Source organism: Anomaloglossus baeobatrachus, chromosome 4 (genome assembly GCF_048569485.1).
Source record: "Anomaloglossus baeobatrachus isolate aAnoBae1 chromosome 4, aAnoBae1.hap1, whole genome shotgun sequence".
NCBI classification, from domain to species: Eukaryota; Metazoa; Chordata; class Amphibia; order Anura; family Aromobatidae; genus Anomaloglossus; species Anomaloglossus baeobatrachus.
Genome location: NC_134356.1, coordinates 394629891 through 394642342, shown reverse-complemented (window position 1 = coordinate 394642342; position 12452 = coordinate 394629891). Strand labels below are relative to the sequence as shown.

At 41.1% G+C, this 12452-nt stretch overlaps 1 protein-coding gene and 1 pseudogene across 1 annotated transcript in view; both read left to right on the top strand.

Annotated features, from left to right (window-relative positions):
* Nucleotides 1–10: 10 nt before the first annotated feature.
* Nucleotides 11–4902, top strand: LOC142302444 (uncharacterized; annotated as a pseudogene).
* Nucleotides 4903–7171: 2269 nt separating this feature from the next.
* PROSER2 (proline and serine rich 2) overlaps nucleotides 7172–12452 on the top strand; it is a 49507-nt gene continuing 44226 nt past the window's right edge. The window contains exon 1 of the mRNA XM_075342591.1: nucleotides 7172–7259. The gene's annotated coding sequence lies outside the window, so the exon portion shown is untranslated. The remainder of the gene's footprint in view (nucleotides 7260–12452) is intronic.

Here is a 12452-nt window from a genome sequence, read left to right as displayed (position 1 = left end):
TTTACAAAAAAAGTCACATCTTGTAACGCATCGCCGAGTACACACTGGAGAAAAACCATATTCTTGTCATGATTGCGGAAAACGCTTTACCAGCAACTCAACACTTGTTGATCATCCAAAGAATTCACAGAGGAGAGAAGCCTTTTGTGTGCACAGATTGTGGAAAAAGCTTCACAAAGAACTCCAACCTCATTGACCATCAGAGAACTCACACAGGAGAGAAACCGTTTGCCTGCACAACATGTGGGAAAAGCTTTGCACGAAGCTCCAACCTAGTGGAGCATTCAGAAAATACATACTGGAGAGAAGTCATTTGTATGTTCGGAGTGTGGGAAAGGTTTCTCCCGGAGTTCAAGTCTTGCTGAACACCAGAAGATACATACAGGAGGAGAGTCCCTACATATGTTTCAGAATGTGGACAGTGTTTTACAAAGAACTCCAGTCTGGTCCGACACCAGAGCATTCACACGGGGGAGAAGCCTTTATATGTCTGAGTGTGGGAAAAGCTTCTCAAACAGTTCTAATCTTGTAAGACATCAGATAACGCACACAGGAGAGAAACCATTCTCGTGTCTAGTTTGTGGCCGAACATTCAACCAAAACTCAAATCTCATTTCCCATCAAAAGGACTCATAGAGAGTAGCGAACAGAAGTACAGTGAGTCAGTGTTATAAATCAACAAAGTATTCTAAATGTTTTATTTCCAGAAAACAAGTCTGAATTTTATTTATGATGTATTGGTGTAAGCAGAGCTTTACATAAACTGTGTAATATCTTTAAGATAAGATTTGAGCCTCTTCCCTTCTCCACGTTACATAGAGGAAATAAGATGTAAATTGCTCATATTTGAGCATGTATCACAAGTGCTGAAACCAGTCATGTTAGCTTGTGTATAATCACGTTACTAGTGATCATATTAGGTGTGTGTTTGTCTTGTCTTTGCTTTTAATAGCAATGTGCCAAATGGCTCCTATTATTTTTTTATTTATTCTGGCAAGTAGCCCTAATGTAAAAATCTACTACCACTGTTTGGGGTGGTGAATGTAGAAACACTGCTGGCATTGCCACTAAAGTATCCGATGATTGTTTTGGCATTTAAATATTAAAACAATATTTGCTTTTGGATGAGTGTAGAAATATGTAGGTCAACTCCAGTTTTATATTACCTTATGCAAAGTTTGCACTTTAAAATCTAACAGTGATGAGTGTCATTACTGTATGTGCAGCTGTTACTATGTAGATGCTACAGAAATAGGTAAATGAATGAATTTTGTGTCCACCATTACATTGTGTATTTTATATATATTTTATATTATGAATGATCACATTAAAGGGAATCTGTTAGCAGGTTTTTGCTATGTGATCTGGAGTCAGCAGGAGATGGGGGAATGAAACACAAATTTCAGAGCTGTCATTTATTAAGCCAGTGTGATGTTCTTTACTTACAATGAAGGTTTTATCACCAGGTGATTATCACTGCCCAGGACTAAAGGCACCAAGCAGTTGTCCGACCATGCACCTTTCTCAGATAAGCAGCTTACTGTCAATAGACAATGTACACAGAAAGATGTGATGTGAGCAAGATTAGCTTTCTGAGCTCTGCTACATCTAAGAACTCTGATTGTGTCTCAAGTTCTCACCCAAATTACATAGTTGCAATTAGCCCTCTCTTCATACATTATGCAACTGTCAGATTAGGTAGCGAAAAGCTGCTTCGATTCCCTTTAACCCATTATGACCCTGGATGTACTGTTACACCCTAATTGGGGGTGACATCACAACCATGGACGTACCGGTACGTTTCTGGTGATCGGATTGTGCAAGCACATGAGCTGTACTCACACAATCTCCGCCAGGTGCTCGGCTTACATGACAGCCAAGCCCCGGCTCTCATTGCCAGGGTTGGTCCATGTGCCATCTCTGGCTGTTTAACCCCCTAATTGAGGGGATTGATATCGATCGCAGTATTTTGGTGGGCTGGAAGAGGGAGTGCACGTTCTCTCCCGTCTAATCAGTGCCCTCGTGACTTCCTCACAAGGGCCTGATCGTTGCCATTGAGACTTGAGCTAGTCATGATGACCTCCCGATCACCCAGTTCCAGAAAGCCTCTTAGATCATGCTAGGAGCATTATCTCAGAGGCTTGTCAGTGCAGCACTTACAGCTATAATGTTTTGCGATACTGGTGCATTACAATGCATTATATCAGAGATCAAGGCAATAAAAGGTAATGTCCCATATAGGGACTAAGTTAAACAGTACAAAAGAATTGTTTTAAAATATTTTTTAAAAAATCAGAAAATTAAGTAAAAAATCAATAAATATCTATATTTATGTAAAAAAAACAAACAGAGTACACATATTTGCTATTGCTGCGTCCGGAACAACCCGATCTATAAAACTGTCACACTAGTTAACCCCTTCAGTGAATCCCGAAAAAAGAAAAAAGTAGCAAAAATTGTCGTTTCATCACACAGTTGACAAAAAAAGTGGACTAAAATGCAATCAAAAAGGCACATGTAAATGAAAACAGTATAGCTGAAAATGTCATCTTGTCCCGCAAAAAACAAGCTGCCATACAGCTCCATCAGTGGAAAAATAAAGCTCTAGTTCTCAGAATACAGCAATGCAAAAACTGTATTTTTTTCTATAAAATTGTTTTTATGGTGTAATAGCAGCAAAGCATTAAAAATAAAAAATTAAATGTGGTATCGCTGTAATCGTACTGACCTGAAGAATAAAGCTGTGTTATCACTCTTATGGCGTAAAAAAAAAATAAATTCTTGTTTTTTCTTGGATGTTCCTCAGAAATAGAAAGGAATAAAATTGATCAAAAAATATTGTGTCCCAAAATGGCACCAATAAAAACTCCAACTCATCCCGCAAAAAACAAGCCTTTTACATGACTGTCAGCAGAAAAATAAAAAAAACTATAGCCTTCAAAATACGGTGTGGCAAAATTCTCAATGGGAATAGATGAACTCCTATAGTGATGTAATTTCCAATATGTGTTCACTTGGAGGTTTCTGCTTTTCTGACACTTAAGGACTCTGCAAATGGAGAACGCAAACTAACAACATTTTGGTGGTAAATTTGTAATTATTTTTTCTTCATCGCTCAATTATAACATTTTGTGACACAGTTGTCCTATCAATACTCACGCCTCCCCCAGATGAATTCATTGAGGGATGCAGTTATAAAATAAGATCATTTGTGAGGGATTTCTGCGGTTCTGGCACCTCAGGGGCGCTGCCAATGTGACATGGTACCTTCAAACCATTTAAACTAAATCTGAACTCCATGGTGGTTCATTACAAAATGCACCCAACCATAATATGCACCTGTTTTACAAGAGAAAAATAAGAAAAAAATTTTGAAGCAATAAATGTGACCAAGACCCATGACGCTATCTTGATATCTATGTTCCCCCATCATGGGCTTCTTCCTGGTATATGTTTATATATATATATAATATATATATTTTTATTTATTTATTTTTATATATATATATGTATGTATGTATATGTATATATGTATGTGTATATATATATATATATATATATATATAATATTATACACCGTAAATATTAGTCCCTCATTCTGGTATCTATGTCCCCCATTTTGGGCTCCTTACTATTATGTATGTCCCACATCCTGGTATACAGTATGTCCCTCAGCCTGGTACATATTTTCTCCATCCTGGGCCCCTTCCTGGTATATATGTTTCCCTTCTTGGTATATCTGTTCCCCATCATGGGCCCATCCTGATATATAAGCCTTCCTTTAAGCTACACACCTAAAAGTATAAATGATTTCACTCAGCTCCGCAGGCGTGTGTCGTCCTCCCCTGATATTGGCAACTGAGTTTGGCTTGTAAGTGACGGGCAGTGCATGACGTCACTGCCATGCGCCCCCATTCACAGGTGCACTAAAAGCAGGAGCAGGGTCACCGCTGCAGGAAGCCAGCTGAGGGGGGGAAGGATCAGTAAATATTAATTTCCCCATAATCCCGACTACTTCTCAACGCCGTCATCAGTCGAAGTAAATAATTGTGAAGAATTTTACGATCACTGACGACCTTGGTGCTAAGAGGTGCAAGTGATTTATGGGAGTAGAGAGCAGTGAATATTCATCTCCCTTTAATGGGGAAATGAATATTCACCGCTCCTGTCACCGCAGCGACTTGCCTCCTGTGACCCCTCTCCACTGCCACCTCCCTACAGCGAGCCAGGAACATTTGAACTGTAAGAGGTACCCCTATTTTACTCCCAAATTGGGGCAGGTTGGGGGTGGAGTGCATCATATAGTCCCAAAACATACAGTAAATTTTTATTCTATTAAATAAACATTTCAAGAAAACTGCATCAGAGTAGTAAGTATTGTGGGTTATTTTTGGTTTTGTACAAAAGTGACAAACTTACTGCCCTTTACGGGATGTTACTAGTAGACGTTCCTCATCAGTAGCTGGATCATTAAGTACATTTCAAAGGTTTGATCTTTGTGTGCACCAAAAAAAATGTCAAAACTGAATTAATAAATAAAGCTTGACCCCACCATGTACAGTAGTGCCGATAAAAATCTGGAGATTAAGTATTACAGGTTTGCCATTACATGTTACAGTCTCAAACCGCTCCACATGGTGATCACAATAGGTGTACATGGCACAAGCACAGGGGACAGCATGTGATGTCCCCAATATGTCCGTATTCTCACCTCTAGCTACTTTGTGATGTTCTTCTAATCTGTCATTTGTGTTACTAGAAAGAGCATTCTGGATGAGAAGATGAACATTTTTTAAATACATTATTCACACATTTAACCCTGTTGAGACTGCATTCTTATTTATAAATTTATCATTGTTGATTTGTTTATGGGAAAAGAATAAAAAATATTTTTTTTAAATATTTGCTTTGTAACGTTTTTTTTTTGTTGTTTTTTTTTTTATATATAGTACAGCATTACAAATGGGACAAATCCTATAACAAATTGCATACAATTTTTCTGCAGTGGTGTGTATTGGCCAAAAGAGTGTCCATCTGGCTTGTGAAATGCACTGCAGCAAAAAAGAATGTTATATCTTTTTTTTTTTTTTTTTTTTTTTTAATTGTGAAAAGTTTATTCAGAGGGTCATTTATTATTCAACCCCTCAAACCACAAGAATTCTGTTTGGTTCCCCTAAAGTATTAAGAAGTATTTCAGGCACAAAGAACAATGAGCTTCACATGTTTGGATTAATTATCTCTTTTTCCAGCCTTTTCTGACTAATTAAGACCCTCCCCAAACTTGTGAACAGCACTCATACTTGGTCAACATGGGAAAGACAAAGGAGCATTCCAAGGCCATCAGAGACAAGATCGTGGAGGGTCACAAGGCTGGCAAGGGGTACAAAACCCTTTCCAAGGAGTTGGGCCTACCTGTCTCCACTGTTGGGAGCATCATCCGGAAGTGGAAGGCTTATGGAACTACTGTTAGCCTTCCACGGCCTGGACAGCCTTTGAAGGTTTCCACCCGTGCCGAGGCCAGGCTTGTCCGAAGAGTCAAGGCTAACCCAAGGACAACAAGGAAGGAGCTCCGGGAAGATCTCATGGCAGTGGGGACATTGGTTTCAGTCAATACCATAAGTAACGTACTCCACCGCAATGGTCTCCGTTCCAGACGAGCCTGTAAGGTACCTTTACTTTCAAAGCGTCATGTCAAGGCTCGTCTACAGTTTGCTCATGATCACTTGGAGGACTCTGAGACAGACTGGTTCAAGGTTCTCTGGTCTGATGAGACCAAGATCGAGATCTTTGGTGCCAACCACACACGTGACGTTTGGAGACTGGATGGCACTGCATACGACCCCAAGAATACCATCCCTACAGTCAAGCATGGTGGTGGCAGCATCATGCTGTGGGGCTGTTTCTCAGCCAAGGGGCCTGGCCATCTGGTCCGCATCCATGGGAAGATGGATAGCACGGCCTACCTGGAGATTTTCGCCAAGAACCTCCGCTCCTCCATCAAGGATCTTAAGATGGGTCATCATTTCATCTTCCAACAAGATAATGACCCAAAGCACACAGCCAAGAAAACCAAGGCCTGGTTCAAGAGGGAAAAAATCAAAGTGTTGCAGTGGCTTAGTCAGTCTCCTGACCTTAACCCAACTGAAAACTTGTGGAAGGAGCTCAAGATTAAAGTCCACATGAGACACCCAAAGAACCTAGATAACTTGGAGAAGATCTGCATGGAGGAGTGGGCCAAGATAACTCCAGAGACCTGTGCCGGCCTGATCAGGTCTTATAAAAGACGATTATTAGCTGTAATTGCAAACAAGGGTTATTCCACAAAATATTAAACCTAGGGGTTGAATAATAATTGACCCACACTTTTATGTTGAAAATTTATTAAAATTTAACTGAGCAACATAACTTGTTGGTTTGTAAGATTTATGCATCTGTTAATAAATCCTGCTCTTGTTTGAAGTTTGCAGGCTCTAACTTATTTGTATCTTATCATACCTGCTAAATATGCAGGGGGTTGAAGACTACTTGTAGGCACTGTATATGATTTACCAATCTTGTTATCACAAAGAGTCGACTGCACTCCAGACAGAGAGAAACCTGGAAAAGTAGTTGTGAAAAGCAACGTTACATGATCAATGTCACCGAAAATTAACCAACGCAAGAGAAGCAGCTCCGGCTACCACAGTAGGGGTGAGTTAATTAATTGCTTGATCAAATGTAGCTGGTTAATTTTCATATTGATCATTTTGTGCGGCTCCCGGAGATTGGTGGAAAATTACAAATGGCCCCCGGCAGTAAAAAGGTTCCCCACCCCTGTCCTAGAGTGTGCCGCGCTCAGGTAGGAATGCTGTTCTCCCCGCCCTGGCACTTGTCACTGCGCAAAATGATATTCTCTGCCTGCTGTGCTGTATCTTTTGCAGTACCCATACACCACCACCAGATGGCAGAGGCGTCTTCCTGGTCCTGCCGCGTTCTTGTAGGAATGCTGCTTTTACCGCCCTGGCACTTGTCAATCTATGATGATATTCTCTGCCTGCTGTACTCTGGTGCAGTTCTCATGAGCCACCACCAGATGGCAGGCGCGTCCTCCGTGTCCTGCATGTGCGGCGCTCAGGTAGGAATGCTGCTGTCCCCGCCCTGGCTCTTGTCACTATACACCTCACCCGGTTACACCTGCTGCATTCACCTCCAGGATCTGCTCCGCAGCACACTCTGATTTCCTAGTTCCTTAGTACAGTCTCCCTCCTGGACTCTTGTAGGTAAGTCCACCCTGTGCAGTGTCTTCAGACTGATATGCTGGGTGTTGTAGTTCTTAAAGTGCCTTGCAGCCATTGGTTGCTGGTCAGGAAGCTGTGCAGTGTATCTAGGTGGCTGGTCTGGATGTACAATAGCAGACAGTAGGATTAACCTATTCTGCACCTAAACCTCTGGGCAGTTTAGTCTCTTGTAATATAGATAAATATAAGTATCACCTGCAAGTGCTCTTACTGTGGAAACATCCTCCCTGCACGAAGGGAGTGGTAGTACTGCTGTGTGGTGAGGGTAACCACAACATGGGGGTTACTAGCACTGAACACTGATATTCTGTCCGTCATAAATACTTTTTTTTATCTTAAACATTATTTTAGTCCTTAGACTTGCACTTTGATTTGGCGGCTATGATGCGTTTTCTTTCCACCATGAGATTAGATAATAATGCTGAGGCTTTCTCTTTCTAGTGACTTCCTTACATATAAGTTCCCCAGTCTCATCTCTGGCCATGTGTCTGTCTAGGAGTCTGTTCACACTGCAGCGTTCTGCCATTGTCCTAGCTGTCTGTATGAGGCTACCCATGCTGTATAAACCACCACATTCAGACCTAGGGATGGGATTTTATGCCCCAATTTATTTTTTTTTTTGCAAGAAATCCATAAACCCTGTTGCATTTACAGTTTGCAAAACCTCACAGGCCACATATGAAAAGGTCCGGCCCAAATATCAATACATGATATGAGCCATATTTAGAGATCTGGCAGAATCCCATGTGTGTAGATAAGGTACAGTATCAGAACATTCGTCACACGGCGCTGCCTTCATCCCACTGTAGACAGGCAGACTTATTTACACCGTAGATTTTTTTTACTGTATGTAATAAATGAATTTTCCTGCAGATCTACATTAGTAACTGTGTGCCTATACTGTACAGTGGGATATGTCTGAGGCTTCCAACAAAAGTGCCTATCGGGCAAAAGCATGGCGCTGGTATGATAGGAACACAACCGTTATGGCCGTTGAGTCACACAAAAATTCTATTGAATTGTCTTATTTATTCGTTTATGACACCAAATTTATTACTTGAGTTGTGTAAACTTTGTGCCAAGACAAACACTTGAGCCCATTGTAGTGCACGTTTGTGGATTGTTCCATTGCTTTTAGTGCTATACTGCAGATTATGTGCACACATTGACCTGAGCTGATTGTTTGCATATCTGGGCAATATTTGGCTGAACTGATCATATACTAATGAGGTCAATCAATGGTAAGCCATCATAGTTCTCTGTGAGGGAAGCCTCCAGTGACCCACCTCAGCTAAAAGGGCACCTGTAAGCTCACTCAAACAATGGTTCCAGGGTGTAGTTGGATGAGTAATAAAATAACTAAGTCGTCTTCTGCTCCGATCTCATGACCCTGAAATATAAACAGTAGTGGTAAAATCGTTCTGGCTAGAACTGTGATGGCACTGTGCAGGTATAGTTAGGTTCTGATGTTGGAGGTTGAGTTACGGTAAATTGATACAACCCAACAGACCCCATTAATGAGCAGTAAGGTCTGTCAGACACTAATGATGCTCATACTACGGCATTCAGTCATTTTCTGCATTCTGCGCCTATGACGAATTAGAAAACTGGAAATGAGCACGGACAGATGAACTCGGTGTGGATGCGTCACCCACATTCCGTTTACGTGCTGGTGGGATTCCACTGTGAAATAGAATAGGACTGGTATATTCTTTGTAGGGGCATAATATTTTCTGTCAATGGCGTACAGTCTCTTTAGTCCATTATGAAGTGAAATAATTTAACCATGGAACTTTCTTTCATTTAAAATTCTTTTTACACTGGCATTTCTTCCTTCCAGGCTAGACAGCTTAATGCAGCTGAGAGCAGGAGCCTCTCTGAAAAGCCCCGCATGAACAGCTATCTCTCCCACTCCACCAGAGACCCGAATGTTTGACCCACCCAGAAGGGATTTTTACAGTAATGTTTATTACAAATCTGCCATGTGTTAGCAGTTTTTCTAAAGCCCAATTAGAATTGTAGAACAAAAGAATGTTAGAGTTGGAAGGGTGCTCCTGGGTCATCGGGTCCAACCCCCCTCAATGCAGGGTTCACTAAGGCCCCTTTCACACATCAGTTTTTTGCCATCAGTCACAATCTGTCGAATTTTGAAAAAAATGGATCCGGTGACTGATGCTGCTGGATCCATTTTTTTTCTCATCGACTTGTACTTGCAACAGATTGCGACGGATGGCCTCACGTTTCATGCGTCGAAAAATATTTGTCCGTCTGACTGAGATGACGGCCACAGTAACGTTTTTTGTGTACGTCGAAAAAAGAATGGAAACCTATGGGCGCAGGATCTGACTGAATCCGGCGACGGATTCCTTTTTTTAACTGAGCATGCTCCAAATAATTATTTTGCCCCCAGCTAGTCGGGTCCGTTGAAAAACATATCCGTCGCATCAGCTTAGCCCCAATCTGCGACTGATCCGTCGATCCGTTGAGAAAACGAATTTTGACTGATGGCAAAAAACTGATGTGTGAAAAGGCCTAAACCATCTCAGACAAGTCTCGCCAGCCTCTCTTTGAAGACTTCTATTGAAGGACATCTCACTACCTCTCACTGCAGTTTCACTCATTGATCACCCTCACTGTCAAAAAGTTTTTTCTAATATATAATCTGATGGAATCATAATTAAAAAATATTCACCCCTAAAATCAAAAATCTCCTTCAAGGAGATTGAATTAGAATATATAGTGAAGACATAAAGGTGTTGTCTATAGCAAACTTTGGTGCCATAAATCTTAGATTGGTTAATTCTTTGTTTTCTTGGTATTCTTTTGTCGTTACACATTACAAGTCCCCTTATTCATCTTTCATAAATTCTGGGATGGTGTAATTCGCCCTAGGGATACTTCACCACTTCTATAATGCTACATAACTAAGCTGATTTTTTGCTCAGGACTTTTAGGAAGAGTTTACGTGAGGAGAGCTATCCAGTACTGATAGAGAATGCTTTTATGCTGTGAGATGTACTCACTGTATTTACTTTACTTCTGATGAGAAAATACAGCTTCTGAATACAGGAAGGCAGAGTCTCTCTAGCTGCCTCTCATGGGGTCTGCCTGATGTCACCCATTAAAAAGAAATATAAAAAGAAACCTATATATGTCATAGACCCAAATGCCAAGAATTAGGGATCCTCAAATTCTTCTTTAAACAAGTTTGTGTTTGATGGCCCAGGTATTTTTTGAGGTTGTCTGTTCAGTGCTCTGGTGGCCTCAGTGTTGCCATATATTACATTTCTCTTTGAGCTTCACTGCAGGGAAAATGTATGGTCAAGGAAGGACTCAATGTATAGAGTTTGTCCTTGCAGGACGACTCAGATGAGCCTGAATACAACACCTCTGTATTTTACAGTCCGTGTTTGGGATTTAATTCTTGACTGTGTATTTGCTGAGCCAAACTGTCTCATGTCTATAAGGGCAGGTATAGACGGCCATATGTTCTGTCTGACAAAACATCGGATCATGGTCAGACCAATGTTGGTCTATGGGGCCGCTCACATATTACATTTTTACCTCGGATAGTGTCTGTCCTTGAAATAAATCACTGCATGCTTGACTTTGATCAGATGTTTTGATCACACTCGGCCATTCAAGTCAATGAGAGTGTGGAAATAATCGGACTGCACTGGGATGACATCTGAGTGCAGTCTAGTTTTTGGGGACTCGCAGAATGGAGAAGAGGGAGAAATTTTGTTCTCCATCTTACCCTCACAGTGATCCGATTCACACATCCAGGTAAGTTTGGTCAGAGTGTCATTTGCATAATCGGCACAATTTTCTTAGAAGAGCGATTCTACGGCCATCTGCCCTTGCCCTAACACTGTTAGTTCAGGTCAGGAGACCCACAGTCAGGTTGGATATGGTGGCTCCAGCAGAGACCATATGGTCAAGTGAATTCAGCCTGAGGCCTTATTCATACGTCATTACTTGTAAACCAAGAGTGGAAAACATACTGAGAAAACTATAGGAAAGATTTGAAACGCTTCTACTTTTGACCCACTCTTGTGTAAAGCTTTAAAAACTCTAAAATAATTCAATGTGATTTTTAAGGAGATAGAATAGTACTTTCAATGTGGGAAAAATACAGGAAAAACTATAAAAGACCATATAACACAGAACATTGTGTCAGCCATGAAATCAGTATGGACAGGGGTCTGGTACGTTTTCCACTGAAAAACGCCGATTTTCTATTTTTTTGTTATCCCTGATGGTTCATTTCTGAAAAGACAGAGGGGAGATAAGGAGATTAGAATAATTGTGCAACTGGCATTCCAAGGGTGTAGGAGACAGATGTGTCTGCCGGCTCTGGGGTCAACCTCACATTACTTTATCTATTGCTTCCGATTCACCCAGGATAAAAGGTGTCAAGTGGAGTCATGGCAGATGTTTATGGCTGAGATCACATGTCCAGTAATCATCTATTAGAGCGAATCCTGCAGAGATCCGTTGGCAAAAACATTGCACAGACTTTCAATAACTAATTTCAGCTCAATCTGAGTATTTTAACTAACTGAGTCTATGGAAAATGGATCCTTGAACCAATTGCTATTTAGCCATCCGTTTTTCTGTCATTTGGAAAGGATCCATTTTTTTTTTTTACTGGACCAGTTTCAAATGGAAGATCTGTTTTCCATAGACTCCAATGTAAAAAAAAAAAAAAATGGATCCAGCTGAAATTTAGTTTTTTGAAAATAAAAAAAAGTTGTCTTCACAATTTTTTTTTTACCAACAGATTGCTGCTGGATCCGCTCCAACGGATGATTACTGGATGTATAAACTCAGCCTTAGGCCCCCTATACACGCACGTGTCTCTGGTACGTGTTAGGTCCGTTCCTGCACGTATCGGAGACACGGGTACACGTAGACCCATTAAAATCAATGGGTTTGTGCTCACGTGCATGTTTTGCCATGGAACGTGTGTACGTGTGGAGCAGCATACGCGTGTCCGTGTGTTCCACACGTAGACATGTCCACGTTTTCTCCGGCATCATGGGTGTCACACGGCCCGCATGCAGACCACACATCCATGTAGTGTGGATGCGGTCCTGTGTGACACGCGCCGGAGAAAACTCACGTGTCAGAGAAAAAATAACAAATCTTTACTCACCTTCTCCTGCCCTCCTG